Here is a 19,614-nt window from a genome sequence, read left to right on the forward strand (position 1 = left end):
GTTTCAAATTTGGGTTAATCTGACTCAAAATATACATTTTTTTTTCTCTAAAGAAAAAGTGGAAATTTCAGGAGCTATGAAAGCTAAATTGTGGAGGGTACTAGGGACTGGATGGGGCTCCTCCAAATATATCAATAAAACAACTGTATTGTAGAGGGTGCATAGGGTAGTGAGAATGACTTCCAAAGAATAAGCTAAGGCTGATGTTAGGTCATAGAAAAATGATAGTATCATCAGATAATAGAATTAATTTCCCAGACGAAGAAACCAAGGTCCTTTTTTAGGCTTAGCTGCCCTATTTGATAAGACTGATAATTTCCCCTCGATATCCAATCTTTTTTTCTTCCTTTTAGGAAAAGAGGTAAGTACTCCTAGCTTGGTATGTGGCTGCTCTCCCAAAGACTACATTTCCCAGACTTCCTTGTAGCTTATATTGCCATGTGACTGAGTTCGGGCCAATGGATGAGTAGAATTGATGTGTGAAACTTCTAGGCCCTGTTTTTTAAAGAAAGATGCTTATTCCTTCCCTCTTTCCTCTGTTTAATGCGGATGTGTGATGGGTATAGAAGATGTGGTCAGAGTGAGTCAATTTTGACCATTCTCGTGAGGACCACACACTAGGAGATGGACAAGAAACACTTCAGAAGAAACCTGAGGTCCTGTTGGCTTTATAAAGCAGAGATGCTGAACCTCTCTGCATCACCTACCAACTCAGAATTTATCTGAGACAAATAAATCTATTTTGTTTATGCCACCTTCATTTAGTCTCTGTTAAAGTGGCCAAAACAATCCTGAAATTAATACCTCTTAATTCCCAGTTTAGTGTTGCCACCTTTGTATATGTATTACACTTAAATATTTACTCTGATCACAAACTTCTTTAAATATATTAATTCATTTTTTATGTGGGTGATCAGAATGGATATTTCAGATCAGTACTGATGCAGTTTAATTAGACAATTTTGATTCCAGAACCATAGACTACAGTTTATATATTACTATTCTCATAATCCAATTGAAGTATTGAACATTCCTTAAAATTAAAGAGACACTCGAAACTACAAAACATTTCTGAAAGAAAGTAAGGGAGACCCTAAAAATGAAGAGATATACTGTGTTCGTGACTTGGAAAACTCAACAATGTCAATTCTCTCTAAACTGACCTATATCAATTCAGTACAATTCAAATCAGAGTTCCAAAAGACTATTTTATATAAATTTTAAAACTGCTGCTAAAATTCCTATGAAAGTACAGTCAGACTACCTTTGAAGATGAAGAACAAAGTGAAAGGATTAACAATACTGATTGCAAGATATCTTACAAAGCTACAGTAGTCAAAACAATGTGGTATTAACATAAAAAATAGAAAAATACGTCAGTGAATTGAACAAAGAGTCTAGAATGAGATCCACACATATATAGATAACTGATCCTCTACAAAGATACAAAAACAGTGTAGTGGACCATGGATGGTCCAGTAGCATTAAAATAACCAGATATCCATATGGAAATAAATTAACTTTGATCCATACCTTACACTCTATACGAAAATTAACACAAAACAGATCAAAGAGCTAAATGTAAAACCCAAAACTATAATGCTTCCAGGGGGAGAAAAAGAACATGGATTTTTGTGTATGTGCATGTGTATGTGTGTGGATTGTGGTGATGAGTTTTTATACAACATCAGAACTGTGTGCTATGAAAGAACAACTTGGTAAACCGGACTTTGTCAATTAAAAAAAACAATTAAAGAGGCATTCAATATAAAATGTCACAGGCAGACTCTATATAGTGAGTAGCACATCATTGTTTCTGTTGCTGTTGTTCACTCTTAAGTTAGGTAAGAATCAGTTGAATTTATGTTTGCCTTATTTCAACAGACTTTTCTTTACTGTTCTGACTTACCAGAAACTGTTTCAGTCAACAAAAATAGTTTATCCAATCAAATCAGTTGAAAAATGTCTGTTAAGTTCTGAACAATCCTATATAATTTTCCCCAGTACTTTAAACACTTTTCATGGCATCTGATTAAATGTTAAAAAAAGACCTTCTCCTCACCAAAACTATAAAAAGTTTCAATTAGAAAAAAAGTTATGAAATATTCTGAACAGAGATTAGAGGGTAAGAAAGAGGTAACTAGGGGGTTTGGAATGAGTTTATTGGACCCAAACTCATGCTGTAGTCAGAATATTAGTCACAGCTGCAATGACAGGATAACTTACTTGACAGCCTCAGGAGCTTTTTTATTTTTAATTTTGTTTTTGTTTTTGTTTTTCTGGTATCCTGCTAAATCTGACCAGAGCAGTTTATTTACTTCCAGGCTCTCTCTACTTATCTCCAGCCTAGAGGCCAAGGGTTTGCATTTAATTCAACTGTTCCCAAATGGGACACTTGCTGAGGTTCAATAATGAGTATGTCCCATTTTCCAAAATAGTTAATAACATGCAAATTTATGGACAATTTTGATACATACTTATAATTCTTTTGAATCATGTACTAAATAGGTCACCAGATTGTAATTTAATTTTCCTTTTATTGATTAATGTACTTTTGAATTATTTGCAGTGTTATTCATATGTGTTCAGCTTAATATTAGATATTCCAATTAGGAAGGAGAGATTTTCGTGTCTTATTCATTTGAGAACTAAATTTGTTGTCTTCAAGGTGAGGGAGGCAGAGGCCAATCAAAAAGTTACTTGAAGGTCATCTATTTTAGTCTCCTGCTAGTCCGTGAAATGTTTTAATAAAGCAGAGATGGACTCAAAGTCAGTTAAAATATTTCATCTTGGGTATTTCCCTTCATCTTCCCTATATCCACCCATCTAACCTCTTCTGCATCTAGAATCCCTAAACCTGGCTGCCTGAAAACTTTTGCTTGTTTGTTTTGCCCTTCTCAGTCCAACCAAATTCTTCTCCTTTGGTTCTTAAGTTCAGTTTCACAAAGACTAGATGTGTTCTTTCTGATTCCCAGCTTCCACTACACTAAGATTACTGTCGTGTTTTGGTGTTGGGATCATATTGTAAAAACACCATGTTTATAACACCTTACCCATTCTACATTAAGGTAACTAAATCTGTACACTTTTAAATTACAGACATACCAAAATACACCCATTTGAGAGGTTATTGTATAGGGGATACTGACACCAGTATTCTGAGCCTCTCTCAGAATAGGTTTTGTTTTTAAAGAACATTGGGTAGATACAAAATAATATTTATAAAGAAGTCAAAAGGTGTGAGAGTGGTAGGACATCTTACCTACACCTTCTTCTTATCTAGGGCAAGAAATGAAAGAATATGATCTCTGAAGTCCCTTATATCCTTGCCCCAATCCTTCCTTCTTCCCCCAGGAAATTATTTTATCCTTAATTTTTTGGTCATCATTACCTCAAGTGTCTCAAGTTTGTTGCTTCTTTTTTTCAATCTGTGAAATGACTATAATAGCAGTGATCACTTACAGGGTTGTTAATACTAATGAATTAGTGGATACAGACAAAACACCTAGAATCCTGTTTGGCAGGGAAATCAATAAACATAACCATTGTGATAGTGATGATGGCGATGATGGCAATGATGGATAAACTTAACATTGTCATGCATACCATTGCTTTCATTCATCCTTTTGTTTAGCAAAACATTAGACTATTTATTAGTGTCCTTTGAAACAATATGAAGACACAGTACTTAGTCATTTTTTTTAAGTGAAGAATTTATATATCTTAGATGAAAGATTCCCATAAGTATGCACAAATTCCTGGGGAAGGAGGCTTAAGAACCATAGAATTTGGGGACATACTTTCTCGTGAGTATCAGAATTTTTTGAAAAAAACAACAACAATAGATGGATCCTAAAGAAAGTTCTTATTCACCACAAATTTGTTTTGAACATTTCAGAACTCATAAACCAAATATTCTACCTAAGGCACTATTTTAAATCTGTGGAAAATGTTAGTGTACTTGTGGTTGAGATTTCCTTGTATTTCCCTCTCCTCCATGCTTAACCAGAAAATAACCCTTTTTTAAGAATGAGGCCAAGTCTCATGAACCAAGCCACAATCCAAGGATTCACCATGACCACCTCGTGTATTAATGTGACAAAGCTGAAGAAATTCATTTCAAGAGGCTATGTGGAGGAATTGTAAAACTACACAGATGAGAGCACAGTTTTTATTCAATAACAAATCTTTTGGTTGGGAAAAGTCTATGCTTTGGGCACGAATCAGAAAAATTATGATAAAAGAGGCATCAAAATGTCTTTGTGATCAATTTTATCGTCTCTGGATAAAAATCACATCAACACATCTTAGAGGATACTGACCTTTTTAAAAAACTTTTTTTTTTAAATCTCAGTATAACACACTCATAAAACCTGTACATATCATAAGTATAAAGCACAGTGAATTTTCAGGAGGTGAATACACTCAAGTTACCATCCACCCAGATCAAGAAACAGACATCTTCAGCATTGCACTGACTACTTTTTAATATGTGTCTAGTCATGTTTCTCTCCCTGAGCAAGAGGGTGAGAATCAGAACTGATGCCTACAAAGCTGGGGTAAAGAAAGAAGATTTAATCAACCAATCTCTTAGCTTATGAGTTGATCAAATTTATCAATTTGCTATTGATGGGATAACAAATTGGGATAAATTTTGCTATGGGACCTTTTGCTAGGCCACTTAACATTGACACATCAAGTTGAATACACAGTGGTGGTCAATTTTTTACTTTGACTGATTTACATCCACATGTGGTCGGTGGGTAAGTGGCATAACATATCATCCTCACCAATGGTTTTCCTTCTCTCTCTCTGTCTCTCTCTCTCAAACAAAAAGATTAGTTTCAATGGGCAAAGTTATTTTTGAGGCATAATCTCTTCTTTTTCATCAAATTTAGGTGCTAAAGAATGGTTATTTCAACCCAATTAAGAACTTGAATATTGCAGATGTCCTTACCCTTAGAGAAAACTTTTAAAAATCCATGTAAAATATTTGTTATTTTTTTCTTTTTACTGTGGTTTGTTTTGTGCAGTATATGAAATCTTTTGAAAATCAACTTTGAGAAATTCTTTCATTAAGCCATCTTTAGTAAATATTTAGATGTTACATAGTAGGCATGCTCCAGCAGAAAAGGAGCTAGTTGAGAAGTGGTACATGTGTAAATGAAAGTTGTATTTAAATTTCTATATATTCTAGCTCCAATTTCAGAAAGCATAGACAGTTCATCTACCTCTGTTCAAGAGAAGAATAATGATTAGTCCATTTTGACTGAAAAAGGATTTCACATTCAGTAGTGTCCATGGAAATATAACTTTTTCTGTGCCTGTTGAATTCTAAAAAGAGAGTAAAGGTAAGATCTGGAAACAAAAGGAAGCTTTTTTTTTTTTTTTTTCTCAGAGTATTATATTGGGTAGGCAGAGATAGAGAAATTTAAAACCAGTTAAAATGAATATATTTCTTCCTAATCTATCTCCAATCCTATTAAACAGCAGACTATTTGACATTATTAAACATATAACATGTCCTTCATTTAATAAAGTTTCCTTCTCAAGACAGACGTTAAAAAATCAACAATTAGTATAGATGTCAGATTTATAGTGTGGTAATTTAATGCAAACCTTTAAAAAAGATTAGCTATTTTAAATATTGAAATATATATGTATACATTTATGTAATGTGATATATAAACAAGAGTATTATATAATACATAAACATATAATATATTGAGGTCTTCATTCTTAATTTTTTATTTAGAGCTAACGCATGTACTTGGTTTGACAAAATTGAGCACTACAGAAATTTTGCCAATAAACGGTGAGTCCTACCCAACCCTAGACCCCATGCCACCTCTCAGAGATAATTATTATCAAAACTTTCAGGCATGCCTTTATAGAAAATATCAAATTATACAATGCACACACATACAATCAATACGGTGGGTGTAGGTCTCAGTCCACAACTGACTTATCTAAGAAATGTTGCATTTGTTTATTTCCCTGGAACCAATTACATTTCAACTTGCTTCTAGCCTGTTATAAAATTCAAATTCATTCTCAAGTACTAAGAACTCCCACCACCAACTACACATAAACCATTTTGCCTTTTAGTGGTGCAATGATCCTTCATAAAATCCCAAGCACTCAAGAGCATCCTCCGTCAGTAAGTCATCAATCTCTCTGGTTACCACCACGATAGCCATTGTTCCAGTTGATAAAGCTGTCAATCCAACTTATCTGCCATACTTTGGGGCATGGGTATATTTGATAAGGCTAATCACCTCTTTCTGATAATTTTCCACCTACCAAGCTCACTGTTGGGGATCAGAATATGGGTTCCAAATATTTACAGGTCCTATAAACCTTTCCTCTTTCATAGGAGTCTTTTTAAAAATGTATGCATATTTCATTACCTTTCTTACATTTTATTAACATTTTCAAGATCAGCTATAGCACTGAGAAAATACTCTGTAGCATTAGAATTTACTCACCCTGCTGCTAATTTTCAACCTACTTCTTAGATACATTTCTGGTGTTTCACTTTTTCTTTTTGAGAAACAATAACACACAGGTGTAAATGCAGCCATTAGAGGGAAAAGTTATTTACTCAGTGTTTAGAGCATTAATATACTAGTTAAATAAACCTTTTTTTAAATTTTCCTAGTCTTGAAAATATGACTACTCTTACCAATCTACATTATTTGTGGTAATGCTGTGGCTATTTACCCCCATCCAGATACAGTCATTCTCAGTGTCCTGATTCCCTCTGGGGACAGCTAATGAACACTTTTTGGCATGTGCCCAGAAGCCTGAGCACCATTATAATTTATTTCTATCTAAATTACTCCAATTGGGGCAAGGATGCTGAATTACGCTGATTTCCCATAAACTGGCTCATTTTGCTGAATACTGGTTTATCTCTTGATGCAGGATATTAGAGTAACGGAAAATAAACACATATACACACAGATAAATTTCTCCAACCTTGTATTTTGAATCACACAATTGCTTTTTGTTCTTCTCATTGATTCAGTTAGTAATTAATACTAGGCTCTACAATGAATGTCACTTGCATAATTTGAACATACAATATTCATATTCCCTTTTTTAGACACAAAAATGAACCAAAGAACCATTTAGCAGTTGTTTGAAGCATATTTTGTAATCTGTTTGGGCATTTGTGCTTGTAAACAATTAAATGGTGGATTATTCTTTAAATTTTCAGCTCTGTCACCATTTTGCAGTCTGATCACTTATATTAGAAGAAAGTAAGCTACATTATAAATTGATTTCCTGGAGAATTTACTTGAATACAGAATTTTACCAGATATTTCTTTTCTCAAACTCTTCCCTTGTTAATTATTATTGTATCTGAAATCTGTAATTTAAAATAACTGTAAATAAAACTGACAGATGCCATATGGAATAATAGCAACCTTACAAGCAAAATAGCCACCTAGGCTGATTATTTGCCAGCTATGAATGTAAATAAAAATATGAAGCTGAATTTATTTAGCACAAGAAAGTGGGGGAAATGTTTAAACATGACTTGCACATTGAAAAACTATTTAGCAGGCATCTACTGAAAAGGGGCAAGATGTGGAGGAAGCGCTGAGAAGCACAATTACAAAAATCTCCTCTCACATAACTTATGCTCTAGATTGAAAAGTAAGACCTATAAATATCAAACAGTTACAAAATAATTTTTAAAATAAAAAAGAAGAATGAGATATAAATATGAAACATGTGTAAGACAAAGATGTGGTTAAATGTCAAATGAATGGCACAGATAATAAATTCTAAAAATTCAGAGAAGGGTCAAGATGCTGTGAATCAGAATAATTCATGAAGGTCTCAGAAAGCTTCTATTTTCGAGGATCACAGCAGTGCAGATGGAGCTTGATGTGCTGGGGCCACCCCGTACTGGCTCAGGAAAGCCCATCACCAGGCACTCTACAGTGTAGCCCTCTCCAGCTACATGGCCTTTCCTGGCCTAGGCTGGGAAGTTACATAATGCCACTTTTGCTGTACTCCCTAGTGGTTGAAACCATTATAAACCCACCCAGGTTCTAGGGAAAGGAATACTGATTCACCTCTTGAGTGGAGAAGTCTCAAAGAACTTTATGGTCACTGTTCATTAACCTGACTCAGAAGCCAAATTGATTTCCTTCCAGATACTCTGCTAAAGAAACCCTTGGTTTCTACAAAGTATTATTCTATCATATTCCCCTAGCCATTGATTAAAAAAAAAGGAGACCTAAGATTCCTAAGATTCTTAAGAATCTAAGTACAACCTAACAAAAACTCTGGATGTGACTCTCTTTTCCTTATTCTCTCATGCTAAGAGCCGTTTTTGATAATATTAAATAATATTCAAGGAAAACATTCAATGAAGTGTAACATACCATTCTTAATCTTAAGAAACTTAAAATATAGTTGGGGAGATGTAATATTCATTCATGCATTCATTCTTTCACTCAGGAATCAGCTATTAAATACCTCCCCTGAGCCACACTCAGACCAGGCACTTGAAAAACAAAGAAAACTAAATATTGTCACTGGCTTTAAGAAGCTCACAATGTAGTGGGAACACAAACCACATGGACGTAGGATGCAATGGGATAATCGATAGAATTATGAAGAAATCTCTGTAGGGGCCAAAAGAAGAGAGCCATGAGTTCTTCATGGTGAGAATGTGTAGAATTTCTAAGCTGTTGGAAATCAAAACTATGAATAATTAAGTAATATATTTCAAGGTGTCTTTGCCTAGGTTTTCATATTTGTATTTAATACACACATACTTGCAACAGAGGCATTAATAACACACAGAATAATCGAGTATCATTTACTTGATTTAAGAAATATAACTCTATAACCTCTGAATTATATCCACTTAATCAACTTCTCCTTGATTTTGACTGTTTTCTAGACTGTGGGAAAGTAGAAAATGTCTCTATAAATGTTTTTAGAACCAAGAAAGAGTATAAATATGTATTTTGAAAACAGTTCCTTCAAAGACTAAAGCCAAATTTAAGAGCAAAAAAATACAAGGAAAGCATGACTATTTAGGAATGATGGATATTTCAAATATGATAAGTAGGATCTGTATAAAATGGATCCAATGTTTCTTAAGCACATGACAGATCATCTTAATTACTATTGAGATAAGATACAAAACCAAAGAATGCAGGAATTTTAATGACTATAAGAGTAATTATAAGAATATTGCAAGTAGTTAAAGCAGAGCTTTAACACAAAGATGTCATTTTGGTGGTGTTCGTCCATATTTGAGGCTACTAAGGTTAGGTTGACAAGTATCCAGGAAATTTAACAGAGGTGACTTTGTGAAGAATTCACATAACATGACCTTATAATTATATTGTCTGTCCAGGGGTGATTCCTTTGTTCATGAAATTTGATTCCTTGTTGGTCTTATAGTTTTACTTTATAACAGGTTCTCAGTATACAGAAATAGAAACTTACTGAATTTTCAAACCTCAGAACTGATTTAGAAATCCTTACAATTCGCTTTATAGAACTGTTTGTTTCCTTCTAACATGTATTCCAGGAAACCTGACCCCCTCCTTCCGTTTAGTCTTTCACATTGAATGACTGGATTTGATTGCCTTCCCCACCGGACCCCAGATCAATCTGTTCAATGCTAAGACTTGGGAGGGTCCACAAAATGCTAGGGAAGAGTTTCAGCCACTAGAGAGATTTGCACTTGCTTGTCGTAGAGTATTGAAAAGAGGTTATGTTAAAGTTAAGTGATTTTCAATCCAATATTCTCTCTGGCTAAGTTGCCATTGTTGGTTTTTCATCATTCAATCAGCTCCTGCCCAAATTCTGGAGAAAGCCTTCGTATCTGTCAGAATGAGCTACATGATGTTGCAGTAACAAACAGTTCCTGAACCTGAGTGACTTACAATAACAAAAGTGTATTTCTCAGTCTTGCTCTATCAGTCTCAGACTAGCATTGGCTCTGCCCCATGCCACTCTCACTCAGGGACTCAAGGTGACAGAACCTCCACATCCATCATGTCCCTGTGGCATGGAGAAAGGAACATGGTGGAATGCACCCTATTTCACCAAGGCTTCTGCTTGGAAATGAACACCATATTCCTACTTACTTTCTGCATTACATTACAGTGGCCAAACAAAGTTACTCTTCAGAAGGGATGTATCATCCCATCAGGAGAACTGAAACGTTGGTAACAGCCCTAAAAATTGTTGCACCTTGCATTTCTATCATTAATAATTAAAGACCTACTAGCCCTAAGAGAAAAAAATTAGCTAAAATTTGCATCATAAAAACTATTCATAACTAAATATAATTGTCATGTGTCTTATGTGTTTCTCTCTGAGTGAGATAGTGCCAATATTTACTGTAAAATTAGTAAAAAATATTTTTTAAAACATCAGGAATATGATCATTTCATAAGTGAGGTACACCTAACCTGTATCTCTAGGAGAAAGCTTATCCTCATTAATTTTACATAGTTCAATTTATCTTTCAGGCTCAGGTGATTGTTACTGAACCAAGGGTGATACCCAGCCCGTCACAAACAGAGCCAGCTAGGAGCTTTCTTTCTTTCTTTTTTTTTTTTTTTAAAGATTTTATTTATTTGAGAGAGAGAGACACAGCGAGAGAGGGAACACAAGCAGGGGGAGTGGGAGAGGGAGAGCAGGCTTCCCGCTGAGCAGGGAGCCCGATGTGGGGCTCGATCCCAGGACCCTGGGATCATGACCTGAGCCGAAGGCAGACGCTTAACGACTGAGCCACGCAGGCGCCCCAGCTAGGAGCTTTCTAAAGCTAATTTCTTCCTGGGGGCTTTGAGGTTTAATCAGCTCAGTTTTTCTCCTTTTGAGTTCCTATTAGTGTTGGGTTCCTGGAGTATTGTACAGTGGTGACTCTGAGGTGGCCTATTCTGAGTTATTTTAATTTTTTTTTCCCTGTCTAAGAAGCTGCTGGGGAAGGTCAACCTAATCTCCACCTTTCCTCAACATGATAGATTCTCTACAAACTGAGATTTGTAGACTTCAATGGATCATGTTCTCCATCTCCTTCCAACTGAAATGCATTCCCTTTAGTGCTGATCAAGTAAGAGAAGAGAAGGGCCTAACTGGGGTGAGGGAAAACTAGAACCATAATCCTCAGGAAAATGTCCATATTTCCTGACTCCCAATCCTCAAAAGTTTTCCTTTCATTGGCTCTATTCAGTCCAAAATTTGTTTTCAGTTGTGTTTGTTTGTTGTTTTGTATGCTTTTTGTTTGTTGTTTGGTTGGTTGGTTTGTCTAAGCTAGATGCTGTTTGAGTGATTAGGTCACATTCAGAATCAAGTTCCATGATGGCCCTGATTCCATCAAAAAGTCTCACATTTTACTAATGATGGAAATACGGATTATGCATTAATTCTATTTAAATGCTGTTTGTAAATATAATTATGCAACTTGAAAATATTTCCCTTATTATTTGCATAGACATAATAATTTTAGAGACATTTCTTTTTGGGGCAGTGTCTTAGCTGATTTAAATGTTAATTTTCTGTCACTATTAAAATGTGTTTTCTTCGCTAATGTTCTTGGACTCAGAAGAGACACGCATATTTTTAAAACTAAGAAACTTAATTCAGTTCATTCTTCTATTTTATCACCAGGAGACTTAAGGTTCTGAAAGTCTTTTTTATGCTAAGGAAGAGGAATTTCTGGGAAGTCTTTGTAAACTAAAACCGTGCTTTCAATTGGCAAAAAAAAGGGGGAGGGGGAAAATAATAATATGTTATATTAATCAGCTTCTAGTTTACGTTGGGAATTTCATGTGTCTGCTATTTTCAAGATACATAGAATAGCTAAAATATAGATTAGCTGAATGGGTTTTAAATTCATATATATGATTGTTAGTGGTTACCTAGAGTCTGTGTTAAGAAAGATTCTGAGTCTTCACAATGGGGTTCTGTGATTGATTTTTTTTTTTTTTTTTTGTGATTGATTTTTAATATCTTCCCTGGTTCAGGGAATGAGAGAAACAGCACACATGCCATTCTTTGCAGTGCCTTACATATGCAAAATAAAAGCAAACAAAAGAGTTTGGTTATGAATACAGTAGTTTAATTTTGATCCTGATACTATAAGAAGACTATAAAACACTTTGGTTAGCTTTGTGCATTGCATTTTTCCTGTCAATACAGTAGATGGTTTGTTTTAAGGAAGTTTTAAAGGTAATTTTGAGTCAGAACAAGAGAAATAAAATGTATGTGGCCAGCCTTGCTTAGATGAGAGTAGTGTAAAGGAAGTGGCTGTTATCTAATGATTTCCCACAATCCTGGGGACTACCAAAGAAAGATATTGCTCAGGAACAGTTCTAAGAATATTTCTAAGAGGAGCTAACCAGAGAAGACCCCCTTGCAATTTATTCTCAGAAGGTCTGCATTTAAAGTTATATACCAAATACAAAGAACATTGTAATTTACAGTGGGGGATGTCCCAAGGGATGGTCTTTGAGGATGGCTGTGAAGTGTGGCTATTTTCTTTCCCTCTAGTCTGTAAGTAATGAGGACACTGAAAATTACTGTAGGGAAAACAAAAAGAATTTACAAAGTGTATGTTGTAAAATTGCCCCGAACATAGAAACAGTAAAAAGTTACTGAATTCTTGACAACCAAGGACACAGAAATTAACAAAGAAAGAACTCAGCCAAAATTATCATAGAATGTATTGTAGGCAATTGCTACGAGAAAAAATTTCTTATACTCTGAAAAAGTGAAAGAAATTTGAGTATATCACATAATTTTAAACATCATTTATAGATAAACTTTAAAGCAGCTGTTTGTTTCAAACCCTGCATTTTCATGGCATAAAGATCAACAAGGTAGTTTAGACTTGGAATATAATTCAGGAATCCCAAATCAGATTTCTAGATTTGTCACTGACTAGCTATATGATTTGGAGCGAGTCATGTAATATGTCTGGACTTTATCTCTTAAAATATTGTTTTTGGATTAAATAATCCCTAAAATACATTTTGATTCTAAAACACATCACACATCATGACATGATGTAAAGCAGGTGAACACCCACCTCAACACCAACACACAACTGATCAGGGACAGCAGCTGGTGCGACAGGGAAACTTGAAAACAAGACTAACACAGTCAGATGTAAGCTTGCCATGCTTCACCTTCATGAGCAGTTCAGAGAAGACAGGGAAATTGCTTGGTCTTTCTCTTGGCCCAGCCTGACAGTTCTCGGGCATGCCCCTGGTTGGCACTGTGGAGAGGAGGGAATTAGATCAGGAAGGGCATGAGGAGCCAGGAAAGTAGACCCCCAGGTTCTTTTTAAGTTCTTCCTGCATACAGTCAATTCTCTAGAAGAGGCACACCAATATGGTAGCTTAGACTTGGAATGTAAGTCAGGAATCTCTGAGTAGACATGAGGTTGTGCTGTCCTAAGTAGATATGAGGTGCCACTCTTCAGAGTGAGGAAGCCACTAAAGTATGACTGTTGCTTAGAGTCTTAAAATCCCCTGTGGGACTTCTGACCCTGACCCTCATCTTCAGATCTTACTTCTCAACCACTGGAGAATGTGCTAAAATTTCCAAGGAGGAGTATATTGCATGCACCCAGGCTTTTGGGGCAGAAAATAATTAAAAGTCACTTCATATGGTTGTGAGAATCTTAGCCTGAGTGGGAAACTGATAAATTACTATGAATTCTTCTCCATATGGGCATCTCCACAGGGTGGTTTGTGCATCCTCATAGTGTGCTTTCTGGGTTCCAAGGGCCAAGTATACCAAAGAAAAACAAAACAAAACAAAAAAAAAACGAGTAACCTCCATATAACCTGTGTGTCCCAACCTTGGAGGTCACTTGGTGTCACTACCACCATAGTTATAAGTCTGTCCAGAGTCAAGGGCAGGAAATAGTGACCCCACCCCTCTGAGGAGCATCAAAGTCACATTCTAAGAGCTTGTGGAATGGGAGGTATTATTTTACATGTTTTTTTTGTAAAATACTATCTACCACATCAACCTAAAATTCCACACTCAAAGAAACTATTAATTAACTGCAAGATTTGAAGGGAGACTTTTTTCAGACATGTTAGATGTCAGACAACTTACTTCCCATCTACTCATTCCTAAGAAGCTATAGGAGAATGTGCAAGACAGAGAGAAATCCAACAAAGTTTCTGATTGAAATGCAGGAAAGCAGGGATCCAACACCTTAAAGAAAAACGACTCTCCCGGTTGGTGAAGAGTGATCTCAGAATGGCAGCTGTGTACCACGACCCACAAAGATCAACCAGCTTGGATTAGATAGAGCAGGTTAGAAGGCTTTGCGAGTGATGTCTCCAAGAAGACAAAATTTGTACAATGTAATATGTTTGATATATTTTGAGGGAGATGTTATCAATTAGGAGAGAATTTGAACCTAAAGTAGATAAGCACACAGAAACCTAAGTAAACAAAAAAAATAAGATAGTCAACCTCAAGAAAAACAAAGAGTTTTACAAGAAAGGAAAAGTTGTTATAATGTACTACATGATTTAGTCGAGATAGTGCTTAGAAGGTCATGAACATGACAATGTTAAATACTTATATAACCAAAATTGTGCTGTAATTCTGTTGGGAGAATGAGGCATATGGTTAGAACACTTAGATACATCTGAGTAGGCATGAGGTGGGGGGTGTGGGTTACAGAGAGCCAAATCATTATCCTTTACAGTAGGAAATTAATAGGTATGTCTAAAATTAAAAAAAAAATCTAGAAGTTTTAAGTATGCTTTTTAAAGATATTGGTACACAAATTTCTAAAAAGAGCTAGAAGTGGTTGCTTCTGGGAAATGGGCAACACTTTTCCAGTGGAAATAGGCATAGAGAAGGGTGGCAGGGGAATGAAAAAGGACCTTATTTTCACAAATCTTAGAATCTATTTAATTCTTGAGAATAAAAAAATAGGGAAACCTACTTTTTGATTTGGACAGCACAGTGTGGTCTTGACTTCCTGTGATCACTGTCATATATGTTTCCAGGGTCTCGGCAAGGGAAGGGTGAAGATCAGTGGCACCATTCCCTGTCTCCCATACAGCAACCACAGCCTCTCCCCAAAGTTGTGGGTGCTTTGCCCACCTTCCCTGTGCACCTAGGGCTAGTAGAGGGAGGAGGGGCATGCATCAAAGTTATCCTCATCGGCTTCCTCCTGGCTCCATGGCCTTGGGGGAGAGACTTTTCTTCTTTAAAAAACAGCCTTTGATAAATGGAACAGAAATAACTATCACATCCAGAAAACTAATCAAGCTTCCCAGGAAATATGAATGTAAATAAAATATTGATTAAAAGCTAAAAGGATTTTAATTAGGTTACTTAGTTTAATAGTTTAATTTGGCAGAAACAGACAACTTGGACAAGGTTCTTTGTGTAAGCACATTTTAAATCACTTATTAAAATTTCAGATGGCAATCTGAGATTAGCAAAAGGATCTTCAAAGGCAAGCAAGATGCCCATTTATTTTATTTTAAAACTCAAAGCAACAGTAAGATGTTACTTTGAGTCCTCCATCTAAAACAATGTGAAATCTTGAATATATTGTAACCAACTTTGACCCATACGCTATCTGTAATTAATTCATATTGAACAAAAAACAGAGTTTGATAGGCAAACATCACATATATTTTATTGAAGATCACTTGTGTTTTTAATAGAATAGATAAAAATTGTTTTTTCAGAGATACAATGTTAAAATATAGGAAAAATGGATTCCTAAAAACATAAAACTCATGGAAAAGTAAAGTGTTATTTATCCAGTCCAATTCAGCTAGTACATAAACTATTTTGAAGTAAGGCACCCAGAGAAGCTCTATTTTGAGTTCCTATTAGTTATTACATATCAATATAGTAAATGGCACACTTCAAGGTTGAAGCTAAGTCTGCTTATGTTCAAGACGGTAAGGCATATGGAGTATATCAGTTCAAGATAGTTACTACAAGGACAGACTCTGAAGACACATTGCCTGGGGTCAAGTCTTGTTTTCCCATTTCTTAGTCATAAGACCTTGAGCAATTTAGATAGCATTCTTATGTCTCAGTTTCCCACATTTATAGAATAGGAATTATAATAATCATACCTACTTTGCAGGGTTGTTATGAGAATGAAAAAAGAATACATTTCAAGCACTTAGCACATGAACCTATGGAATGTAGTCTATACACAATAAATGTTAGTTTTATCAATATAAAAAGCAGATGCAAGTAAAGTGATAGAATTGCAAAAGTTGAAAATCTATATTTTTATTTTTATTTTTTAAGATTTTATTTATTTATTTGAGAGAGAGCAGGAACAGGGGGAGGGGCAAAGGGAGAGGGAGAAGCAGACTCCCCATTGAGCAGGGACCCCAACTTGGGGCTCGATCCCAGGACCCTGAGATCATGACCTTAGCCAAAGGCAGATGCTTAACCAACTGAGCCACCCAGACACCCTGAAAATCTACATTTTTAGTGGGAGATGAAGAAGGATAAACATCTTGGGTTCTGCTTTAAGATAGATTTGGATTCAAATTCTAACTCTCACATTCACTAGCTGTGTGTAGCTTAAGCAAGTTTCTTAACCTCTCTGTGCTTCATTTTCCTCTTGTATAAATGAGGAAAATGATAAAATGATACTGAAGCCCTATACAAAGCTTGCCCTCTAAGAATTGTTCAAATATTAGTCACTATCCCTTCTCTTCTGAAATAAATACAAAAGTAGAGGATGCATAGCTGATGACATGCCCTATAGAAATGTATTGAAGTGGCGACTCACAAGGTGGTTGCTTCCATGAATTCAAATTCTCTAAGGAAGAACCTCAATGGTGCATAGATTTTGTAATAGCTACCCAAACACAGGTGGACCTGAGTATGTCCTGATACAATTTGAGTCCATCACTTGCCCATTGCAGGAAAGATGGCATTTCCACTCATGTGCAGATGAATCTCACATATCAAAGATGCTGATATTTACATAAAAGTCACCATGGCGGGGTGCCTGGGTGGCTCAGTGGGCTAAATGTCTGCCTTCAGCTCAGGTCATGATCTCAGGGTCCTGGGATCCAGCCCCACATCGGGTTCTCTGCTCAGCAGGGATTCTGCTTCTCCCTCCCACTCTCCCTCTGTGCTTTTTCTCCCCCTCTCTCAAATAAATAAATAAAAAATAAAATCTTAAAAAAAGCTATCATGGCTTTTTGTAAAAGTTATGAAACAGTGAGTGTGACACTCACTCTCCCTTTGACAACTTCAGAAAAAGGGCTGAGGGCATCATTTTCACTACTTGGCTGTTCATGACCTCAATGCAGACACTTGACTGACAACACGTTAAGATATCAGGTTGAAATCTTTATGGGATGCCAACTTCTAGACAATGCATTTCATTGATACCACAAGTAAATGGGGCTAAGAATATAAGTTCCAGAATAGTGAGCATATCTTCTGTGACTAATGATAGTAAATAAGGCAACTATACACCACTGTCATTATTTTTTTATACATCTTTCTAAATAAGCCAACAAGGATGGTGATTAAACACAGTGCAAAGTAAGGAGGAAATGTGTCTATAAGTGTTCTTTTTCAAATGTTTAAATGTTCTGAATCTGGTTCTTAGTCCATTATCTTAATCCATAGCGCCTTAAAGAACTTGAATATGGTTCAAAGACTATATCTCTTTTGGTATAGTTAAATATATCTCTCCACCATTCAAAACTATCCATTACTGTTTTGAAGCTCCTGACTCAACAGTGTTGGGACAAGTCACTTTCTCAGAGTTTTATTTTTCCCTTCAATCAAGTCACTTTCTAAGTAAGTCACCATTTAATCCTTTGCTTCTCTTGGAACCTTGTGATCTTCCAATCACTCCCTGCATCCGCCATCTTTGCCATTCAATCAATCAACATGTGTTTTGAACCTATGGTATGTACCCAATTCTGTTAGCATCAACATAGAGGAAGAGAAGAAGTATTAGAAGGATCTATGATCTCATGGAATAGGTATTATAATTGGGGAGGCAAGACCCATGTGTTATAAATGATGAGAGAAAAATATAAAGCAGACTATATTAAGGTATATGTTAACATATATTAACATTTCTTTCCATACAACATGGAGAGCTTAATTGTGTAGTTCAGGAGGTATGTGAACAAGATGTCCCATTAAAATACACTTATATAAACCCAGGTGGGGATTCAGACTCCCTTTACCAGGATTTGATTCAGGGTCATTTCATTCTGCCTTCTACATGAACAATAAATGACTACAGTAATGAAACAGAAATCACTTAACATACACACAAATCTTTGTCATTATCGCATAAACATGTACATACTTCACATTCCAGCTTCTTGTTTGCGATTAAAAAATATATCTGATTATTATTATTTTTTCCATGGTTTGGTAAAGCAGATCCTGTGGGGCAAAACAAGTGGTGGTCAGCTTTAATGACTCAAGGCAATCACTGACCACAAAGGCTTCTTCTCTGACAAAACTGTGTCCTATTAGTATTCAGTAAACCCTTGAAAAAGCTACCAGGAAGCTCTTTATCTGTCATTATCGGCTGTTCTTTGATGAAACCACTATCTTGGAAAATGCATCTGTCTTCCTTGGGAGATTGTTAAGCACTGGAGAGTGAACGAACCTGCAATTTCTGGGCTTTGTGGTTTTGCTCTGAATAGCAACCAATGTTGAAAGGTATGTATGCCATCTCTGTTCAGCCCAATCCAAAAATAAGAGGTTATATAACCGATATCAAAGCCAGTTTTTGTTCACTGGTTAAAATTTTCTAAATCCAATATATTTTCTAATGAATGCTACTCATTTTTCAATTTTTCTGTAAAACTACAGAAAACAAGTAATACAAAATAAACCTTTCATTTCAGTTAGGCAAGACGACAACGGAATCCTAACTCATGTTTCATTGTAGATCAGCTAATTGGAATATTCTAGGTGATGAAATGGTGCTTTAGTGGTCCCTGGGAACTGAAGTTATTCTTCAGTGCTCTAAGACACATTTTAAAAAAGTATTATCCTTTCCATCCACTCTAAATTTCTTTTTTGGGTTTCCTCCTGCTAGTCTCCAGGATGATTGCGCTAAGCTATAGTGATGGGACTTATGGTTCCCCCGATGTTGTTTTGTGGATTCATGTTTCTACTGTGAGCTTCTGACATGAAATTATCAAAGTCGTATTAGAGCAAACTGTCCTTTCTCATCCCCCCACCCCCCAACCACATCTTTATGTTATTTTAACCCGTCATGAGATCTGACATTTAAAAATGGCCAGGACTATTTTTCCCAAGCCTGGTTGGAAACATCTTGTGTTCCTTGCATGTCGTGCACTTAGACGGTAATGTCAGATCAAGGAAACAATGTTGACTCAAACACTCCATTGAGAATTGTACAAGAAGGACATGCAGACAGCCTTTCTACCAGGAGCCACAAACTCAAATAACAATCACAGACACTCACTGAGCACTTGCTATGTGCCAGGGACTCTTTCAAGGACTTTGCTTGTAGTAATTTCAGTTCATTTCTACATACTTTTACGAGGTGGGTATCACTATTATCATATCAGAGATGAGAAAATTAAAGCAAAAGAACAT

This window comes from Phoca vitulina, unplaced genomic scaffold (genome assembly GCF_004348235.1).
Source record: "Phoca vitulina isolate PV1807 unplaced genomic scaffold, GSC_HSeal_1.0 scaffold1, whole genome shotgun sequence".
In the NCBI taxonomy this organism is placed as follows: Eukaryota; Metazoa; Chordata; class Mammalia; order Carnivora; family Phocidae; genus Phoca; species Phoca vitulina.